The sequence below is a fragment of the Triturus cristatus genome, chromosome 7 (genome assembly GCF_964204655.1).
Source record: "Triturus cristatus chromosome 7, aTriCri1.1, whole genome shotgun sequence".
Classification (NCBI taxonomy): Eukaryota; Metazoa; Chordata; class Amphibia; order Caudata; family Salamandridae; genus Triturus; species Triturus cristatus.
In genome coordinates, this window is record NC_140590.1 from 1,118,111,179 (window position 1) to 1,118,121,072 (window position 9,894).

The window sequence follows — 9,894 nt, forward strand, 5'->3', positions numbered from 1 at the left end:
GGGATACACCAATGTTACCATGGAAATGGGAGAGAGCACACGCATGTTAGCACTGATTACCAGTAGTAGATCACCCAGAGTCTTAAAGCCAGCAAAAACGAGATCAGAAACAAAGCAGCAAAAAGTTGGGCGGAAGACCACCCTAAGTGTGTCAGGGCTAACATACCCCAAAAAATTATAATGAACTATGAGCAAGCCATGATTCAAACCCTTTTTAGAGATTTACCCCACACAGCCATACAAGGCTTCTACTATCATTTCAATCAAAGAATATGGAGACACATCTAACAAGATGAATAGTCTACAAAGAATCAATTTGTCTTTGAAATAAAAAAAAATAAAGCAGTTGCCTACCATCTCAGATTCAGGAACCAACCGACTTGCAGTCAGCCGTTCTGCCCGACCAATTAGTATTTGACCGAACACTGTTTGGTCGGAGTCCCATTGTTTCCTATGGAAGCTTGTATTCCCCTGACAAAACAGGCTCTTGTGGGAAAATGGGGTGTGTGTGGAAAATCCCTGCACCCTGTCACAGGCACCCCACGGTGCCAGCCACACAGTGCAGGGTTTTACAGGGGGGTCCCTTAGGTACCCCTTCGGCCCCCAACTTGATAAAATAAAAGGGGCCCAGCTAGGGGCCCCCAAAGTCACTTTCCAATAGCCTTTTGGTGTCGGACAGGTTGACTTGGAAAGGCTTTTGGAGATCGACATCGTAATCGGTCGGTCCGAAACCCTGTTCGTAGAGGTGCACAATGTGGTTCCGACCGACATGATACTATGAGAGCCAGTTGGGACTGATTCGGAATAACTACGTGGTTTACTTTCCGACCGCAAACATCGTAATCTATTGGGTGGATTGTAAACTGACCTAGTTGGTCAGAAGGGTTCCGACATGGTCTGGGAAATTCCGACTTTCGGTAGGAGACTATCTGGCCAACATCATAATGAGGCCCTAAATGGGTAAAAAACACTAATCCTACTATACATTAAATTCACTTGGGGACCCTTTTGGAAACTAAAGGGGCAGCATTTACTATTCCTATTCTAATCTAAACTAATTTGGGGAAAATGTTGTACAGGAAAAGGGTCTCTCCAACCTTTACCAATTTGGGAAATGTGTTGCAAAAAAAAGAGTAATATTAACTGTTCCCACTCCAATCGATGCCAATTAGGGAAAGGCGTTGGGCACTAAAATAGTGACATTTACTTTTCCCACTGTAATCTAACCATATTTGGGGAAGTTCTTGGACAATAAATGGGTGGCACCCACATCAGCACAACTTGGCCTCAACATCCACAGGGAAAAAAACAAAATCCTGAAGGCTAACGCAGCCAGCACAATTGCAGTAACTCTTGCAGGTAATGCATTGGAAGAGGCTGAGGCTTTCACCTACCTGGAAAGTGTCATAGACAAGCAGAATGGCACAGATGCCAACATCAAGGCAAGAATCAACAAAGCAAAGGCTGCCTTCATTCAGCTATAGAAGATCTGGAGACCCAAGGACCTAACACTGCAAACCAAGATCAGGCTTTTAAATACCAAGGTAAAATTCGTCCTTCTGTATGGAGCAGAAACCTGGATGACAACAGTGATGGTCCGAAACAAAGTTCAGACCTTCATCATCACCTGTCTCAGTAAAATCCTCCAAATCTGCTGGCCAAACACCATCAACAACAATGACCTGTGAAAGCAGACTTTCCAATCCCCTGCTGATGAAGAAATCATGAAAAACATGAAGGCTGGATAGGTCATACCCTCCGCACGTCTGCTTAAAACAACTCTAGACAAGCCCTCACCTGGTACCCTCAACGGAGAAGGAAAAGAGGAAGACCAAGAAACACCTGGCATTGAGGCCCCGAAACTGACAGACATTGCTGAAGAGTCCTGACTGATGGACTAAGAGGCGTGGGAGGCATAAGTAAGTAAAGGGGTGACATTTACTATTACCACTCCAATCTTACCATACTGGGGGAAGATGTTGGCACTAAAAGGGTAAAGCAAACACAAGGAGATGAGGGACGGAGCGCTGAAACTTTTCAGACACTCACTGACAATCACAGATCTGGGTTACATTCATCATCGTTCTTTAACTCACTTGGCCACCCCAGTTCAGACAAAGCTATATGCAAATAAGGCTTGACCCTGTGCCTCATGGTAACAGGCCAGCCAGCCCGAACTGCAAAGCCATCTCTTCACTGGACCAGAAACAAGCATCCTGGGACCGGTTTCGGGCTAACAGCCCTCATAAGCCAGGGTTGCTTGAATCCAGTGGCAAAGTGAGCAAGGGACACACGTCTGGGCATACCCTGCCAACTTAGGGTGAACAAAGCAAACACAAGGAGATGATGGATGGAGCACTGAACCTTTTCAGACACTCACCCCCAGTTACAAATCTGGGTTGAATCCATCATCGTTCTTTAGCTAACTTAGCCATCCCAGTTCAGACACAGATATAAGCAAATCAATCTTGACACTGTGCCTCATGAGAACAGTCCTGGCGGAACTGCCAAGCCATGTCTTCCCTTGACCGGAAGCAAGCATCCTGGGACTGATTTCAGGCTAACAGCCCTCATCGGCCAGGCTAGCTTGAATCGAGTGGCAAGGTGATCAAGGGACCCACTTCTGGGAATACCCTGCCAACGTAGGGCGAACAAAGCAAACACAAGGAGATGATGGACGGAGCACAGAAACTTTTCAGGCACTCACCCCCAGTCACAGATCTGGGTTGACTGGGGGAGAATGTATGAATCATTCAGCATTCTGTCCATCATTTGTTGCAGTCACACTTTTCGCCCCAAGTGGGACTGGTATGCCCAGACGTGGGTCCCTTGTTCAGTGCGGCACTGGATTCAAGCTAGCCTGGTTGATAAAGGGTGACATACCCTGAAACCCGTCCCAGGATGTTTGTTTCCGGTCCAGAGAGGACCTAGCTTGGTTGTCAGGATAGGACAATGCAGTTCTTTTTTCCACCCCCAGGCTGTTTGTAAACAAAAGAAGGTACTAAATTATCCGTGGAATTGGCTTCACCAATTCACCTCATTGAAGCAGTGCAGAAGGTTTCAGGCTCCATTAAATCCTACCCAAAATGGCTGCCACAAGTTGTCTCCCAGTGGCTGAGTTAAGTTCTAGTGTATCTCTAGGGAGAAGTGTCTGGAATTTGTGCGCACCCGTCTTGTGAGCTGCGCACTTCAACGGTCATTTTTGAGGAGTACGCAGCATTTCTGTGTTGCTCATTCTGTCCAAATATTTGTTCAGGGGAGTAGCGTATATTTTAGCATTGCTCCACCCGACACTTCAGCCTGTCTAGAGAACTCAGCAAGAAGTTCTGAATCACCCGTTTGGTGACAGAATCTAAGGTCCCAGTCAGCAGGCTTAAGGTCAAAGTATTTTGTGTGTTTTGGTACAGAAAGGCTTCTTGTGATGATGATTCAAGTAAGCTATTATGGTCAGTTCCAACTCAAGAGCACAAACAGAAGTTAGAGAGAAATTTTGATTTAGTTTTTGCAGTGCATAGACTGAATCAGTTGAAGAAATTACTTCAGGCAATTCGTTCACCAGAGAAAATTCTGCAGTTTAATTCCTGCGCTTCAGCAAAGTATATTGGTTATGCAGGACTCAATCTAGGAGACTTTTAGGTCTACAGAGTCAGAAACACACAAGAAGTCACCTTCTTATTAATTCAGTATGTAGCAATATATATAAATATATATGCAATTACTAAGCCTGGGCGTTAAACTACGCTCCGTTCGCGGAGCTTGCGGAGTTTAGGCAACTTTGTGATTTGCGTAGAGCGCGAAGTTGCAGATTGCTACGCAATCTAGTGCGTAGCGTAGTAGTTTTGCTTCCTCGCACGCTCAATATTCATTCTCACGCACGCGGTAACGTCTTACCGTGATCCTGCTATCGCCAACTTGCTTTTCTGTCCGTTCGTGAGCGCCACGAGATTTGTAATATGGCTGCCCAAGCCCGCAAGAGTGTGCGAACGCGAACACACCATTCGGGCGCGCGAGCTGACTTCCTGCGGCTGTCTTGGTAAGATCGCGATCCCGAACATGCAAAAACTACAATCTGGCGAAGAATATCTCTCGCGCTTCATAAAACCTTCTCTAAAATGATCATTTTGCTAAGAAAAACTCCTCAGATTGTGATTTTGCTGTAGTCTTTTGTGTAAGGAGGAGTCCTTTAATTTTTTTAACTCTTTTTTTCAAGAGGAAGGAAGTGCCCCTGAGTCTGCAACTTCCTGTTCCTGTCCGGCAGGCTCCTCCCAGTGCTTTGTGCATGTGCTGTTCACTTTCATTTGAATTTGGAGCTGGAAGGATCACTTTTTGTGTCTGTCTGCTGCATCATACCATTGGATTGGATTTATTTGAGGACTTTTTGATTTGAGATTTAATTTACTACAAGTAAGTTGGAGAATTGGTGTGTTTGTTTCATTAGGGCTTGTTTGTACCTACATTTTTCTGGGATTTTCATTGTTTTAAAAAATTATTGTTGTGGCGGGTGGCCTGTACTTTCAATAGGGGCCTAGTTGTTTTTCTCTGCAATTTCAGCCAGTAGGGTACCCATGGCTCCATGTTTCGTGGTGTCTGTAGAATTTCAACATCATGTAGGGCATGGATGGCATAGGATTGAAATGCTAAAAGTGGCTGTGGTGTATTTCACTGTTGGTGTGTGTGTGTGTGTGCGTGTGTGTGTGTGTGTGTGTGTGTGCGTGTGTGTGTGTGTGTGTGTGTGTGTTTGTATGTGTGTTTGTGTGTGTGTGAAATACCTTTGTTGGATGTGTGTGCTTGATGTGTAACTTCTTTCCAATCCTTTCGTAGCCCTGTTTCATGTTTGTATTAAAGCTGTGTTGTTTAGCAGGCCTCCTTTGTCCGGTCATATATAGGCCTGCTTCGGTTCATTGTTTTCCATGGCCTGTTGTAACTGTGAGTGCCCATGTGGCTTGTGGCAATTTTGTGATGGTAGTTTAGTAGTGTGTGCTTCTTTTTCCATAAAGGCCTGCATGTCTTTTCTTTGTTCCCCTTGGTTTATGCTTGTTGTTGTTGTGTCCTCCTGGCCATGTGTGTGGCGGCCATTTTGTGAAGGCAGGCATAGTGCTTTTGCCATAGGCTTACATTGACTATTCCAAGCTTTGGCCTAGTCTGCCAGTAAGCCTAGAGGTAGTCAGCCTCAAATGTTGGTGTGTTATTTAAATGTACAGTTTGTGTTGTCTGTTGATTTTTTTTTACACCATGGATGGCTTTGGATTTCATTGCAAAAGGTGTTTTTTGGGGTGGAATAGCAGTTGTTGGGTGTGTGTTAAATAAATAGGGCTTTTCAGGCAGTAGGTAACCCTAGGGATTCAGCTCGCATACTTTCGGTAACTCTGCACAGCGCGACAACGCGGACTTACAGTTTTTGTCATTTTCGCGCTCTCAATATGCGTGTTCGCGCACGCGATAAAGCCTTTTTGTACAGTTCGCAATACCAAATACGCAGCATTTGCAATCTGGCAAACAATATCTCGCGAGCAACATAAATTCTTCTCGAAAACGCTGATTTTGTGCATTTTGCTAAAAAAATTCTCAGGTTGTCATTCTGCTGTAGTTTTGGAGCACGGACTCACTTTTATTTTTAAAAAAATATTTTTAGGAGAGGAAGTAAATCCCACAGAGACTACAACTTTCTGTTCCTGTCCTTTGTAATCACTTTTTTGTTATTATTGTGGTGGGTGGCCTGAGCATGTGTGGCGGCCATTTTGTGGAGGCAGGCATTGTGCTTTTGCAATAGGCCTGTATTCCTGACCTTTTCTTGTTTTTGTGAGTGGCCTGGCCATGTGGTGGCGGCCATTTTGTGGTACCAGCCACTGTGCTTTTTCCATAGGCCTCCGAGCTTGTGGCCTAGTCGTACAGTAGGCCCAGGGGTACTACTCATCAATCATCACAGGTGCATGGAATTTAAACAACTGTTTTTGTGTTGTGCGTTAAATTTCAACATCATGTATGGCTTTGGATTGAATTGTAAAATGTGGGCTTTACTTTTTTTCGGGGGTACATTTCACTTTTTGGGTGTTGTGAATAAATGCCTTTAGTTTTATGTGTATATGTTTGATGTTGTTGCTCCCTGATGCTGCATCCATCCCATAAGATGCACACATTTTTATTTAGGGCAAACAGGCTACACTACATTTATGTTTTTGTTCTTTGCTATTCTTCTTCCTGAGTGTACACAGTACAAGTACACCAGGAGCCCTGGCCTTGTCAGTCTAATAAATGGCTATACTGTTGTTGTTCACTGACTTCATAAAATTTCATAATTGTGACCACCCACCAGACACTAAGAAGTTATATATTATATTATTGATCTTTTGACTGATGTTCTTCTGGCTTTTTTGCTTTTAGGTGCACAAAAGACAGATGAGGTGTGTCATCATCATCGACAGTTGTGGTGCCAGACCGATGTCCTGCTGCTGTACACGACGTGACGTGTGAGTGACCTGACCAGGCATCTCTGCAACTTGTGCAACTGAGCGCTGTTTTGACACCTGAAGAAGATGCCCCCAAAGAAAGCAGGTAGCAGGTCCTCCGGTACCAAGAAAGTTGCCATGGAGAAGAAGGAACAGAAAAAGAAGGAAGTGTTACTGAAGTCTGGTGTGCCTCCCAAAACCTTTTTTGGGACACCAAAAATGACGCCTGTAGCAGCGGTGTCGGGGGGCCAAGCTGGGGGCAGCACCTCCACATCAGTGGGCCCAACCCACCAACCCAGGCCCAAGCAGATCAGTGTGGAAGAGGTAGCCAGCCTTATGGTGGAAAGCAGTGATGCTGAGCCTGAACTAAACTTATCGCTATCTCAAAGTAGTACACAATCAACGCAGGATGGAACACAGCAGATAAGTGGTCAACAGCCGCAACCACCACCCGCAATAGTAGCTGTAGTTCCTCCCGAAGTAGGGGCAGTTCAGGAAATTGAGCCTCATGCAGAGGAAGAAGAGGAAGCCACTCCTTTAGAAGTTCCATTGGCTTCCAAATCCCCAGCAAGGAAAAGGAGGTTTAGTACATCAAGTTCTTCACCAAGCCCCCCTTCTGATGATCTAGATGCCACTTGGAAGCCACAAACTGAGTCTGAGAGGGAAACACGTCACAAGAGCAGGCATGGGAAAAGGAAGGTTCCAGAAAGCCTTACACTTATGGAGGTTGATGTAGAAGAGCAGGATGATGATGATGATGATGAGCCAGTCATCACGAACATCACTCCCGGGCCTGAGGAGATGGAGACCAACATTTTTACACTTTCCAAAATGGCTGCGAGGGATGTAGCACACATACCTCCAACACAGGTAACACCAACACGACCTCCAGCTTCCATATATTACATTAGCAAAGGGCCGGCAGAGTCCTACATCCAGCACAAGCACCACCTCAGCAGAAGTAGGTAGTGGTACTGCACAGAGTCAAATTCAACACACAACCTCCAGTTCATCCGGCATTGGAAGTGGCACCTCCAGCAGTAGACAAAAGTTAAGCTCCCCAGAGTGGGACTTCTTTACGGTTAGCGGAAAGGAGGAGAACATTGCTATAAGCTCCGTTTGTCATACCTCTGTTAGTCGTGGTAAGCTTGGTACAAACTATGGTACCGGAGGCCAAATGACCCATCTGAAAAAACACCACGCAATCCAGTGGGAGGAGCACCTTCGTCGCATAAAAACTGGAACCATTGCTGTTGGGGATAAACGAGTAGAAAGTCCGCTCAGGGTGGAACAGATAGAAGAAGAAGAGGGAGACATTCTCTGTGGTAGTGGTACACTAAGTAGCCCTGTCCCCAGCACTGCAGTGGTAACACCCACATCCTCAGCAACATCTCAGTGGCACAAGAGCAAGAGTCAGCCTGAGACACCAAGGAGTACTGCTTTTAAAAAAAGTGCGACGTTGAGCACAGGAAGGAATACCATGCAGCCTACCATTCTTAGCATGTTTACTAGGCCGGAGGGGCAGTACGAACACAACCACCCAATAGCACGTTTGCTCAATGCGAAGCTGGCTAAAATGTTAGCACTGGACCTTCTCCCTTTTTCTTTTGTTGAAGGGGTGGGTTTTCTTGAATTTGTGACCACCCTCTGCCCAAAATGGAAGGTTTCCTGCCGCTACTATTTCGCAAGAGTTGCTGTTCCAGCACTACATCACGACGTGTGTGGAAATATGGATTTTCATGATCAGTTATGTCCCCTATCTTGGACCCCAACGGTTCTATGTGCATGTTACCAGTACATGTATGTTCCCTCCCGTTCCAGTTTCTAAGACGCAAACACATGTGCGTCCACCGTCAACATGTCCTCTGTCAGATCCGCCATGAATGGGCTGGATATTCGATTCCTAAGTATGAAAGGCCACCGACTTTATATGGCTCAGTTACTCCATTTTGCAGTTCAGGCGAGTAGGCCCTGATTCTGCCATCAAGCCTTTCCTTGTTCTCTGCCTCTGACAGCTTCAGCTTGAGCTCGCATCTGTATCCATGAACTTTGTCCTACTCCCTGTGCGGCTAACGGTGCCTGCCTCGGCCGGTTTCGCCTGCCTGCCAAGAAACCGTATTTCACCTTCGAATTATCTTCTTCGCTCCTCAGCCGATGCATTCCTGTCTAGTAGTTTAGGTAAACATTTCCTTCAGCTACCGAGCAAAGGGGCCGGCCTCTCTGTCCTCATGCAAGTAATTCATAGCCCCGTTACCATGGAAAGTTTCTGCCCCTTGCATCTCATATAGACACTTAGACGCTTGTACACGCACACACAGTCAGTATAGAATAGATTCTGTCCGAGAGTCCTTCCTTTGTGGATAACATAGTTCTTTAAACATAGGATGTTAGATATGATCTGGGATTAGTTTGACGTGACCCCCCAGACTTCTTGTCTCCACATGTAGAGCTAAATGTCAAGTCCCCGTCACCCCCTAGCTGCACGTCAATCACACGTCATGCAGCTGCGCGCGCATCTATGCCAAGTATTACCTTATAGATCCACCTATATATGACATCATATAACCTCATAACCAATTATGTTTCTTTTTACTCCTCATTACGCCCATTTTTGGTTACGCATGTAAATTGTCACTTTTCTTATCAATTGTTACGCCTTCTGCATTTGTCTCATTGTAATGTACATTCTATAAAAACGATTGACTGTCAATAAAATATTGTACTTCACTTCCTGAACCCCCGTGGTGACGGAACATGAAGGCCGCGACTCGAGTCGGCCATTTTGAATAAAGCCCATTCAGAAACCTCTTATACCACGGATTCTGCCTCTTATTTCACTGAGCTGTTTTATTTAGATTCCGTATTAAATTCAGTCCCGGTAATAAAATATTTACCACATGATTGGCGCCCGAATAGGGACACTTTCTCATCTCACGCGCCGGTGGTGCGTTGCAGGCCCGGTCTCCTGCCACAGCTGGACGGACCATAACGCGTACCAGCAGGATTTCCTGTAGCTCCCTCCGGTCAAGCGGGGGCGACTGAGGCTGCGATCAACCCAGACGAGGCGGTGAGAAGTGCGAAGTATCCCGACCAGAGCCTAGCAGAGAGAGAGCAAGATCCGAGGTATACAGAGGCCCACCAGATTTCGAAGTCCCGACGTCCAGAGAGTTCGATGTCCGCAGTGTCGAGTCCAGTCCAGTCCCATTTCGAGGCTTTCCGTTCCGAGCTACCCGGTGAGTACCATTGCTGGGGAGGCGTTCTGACGTGCACTTAGGTTGTGCCGGTCAAGACGGATTTGGGTACACAAATCCGGTCTGCACTGTTTTAGCAGTGTATCTGTACTGTTTAGCAGTATATCAAGTATTCCGAAGTATCTAGTTATTGTCAAGAATTCTGCTTGGTGATTAGTTATGCAGACGATCATCATTGTTGGTCATTTTAAAGGTTA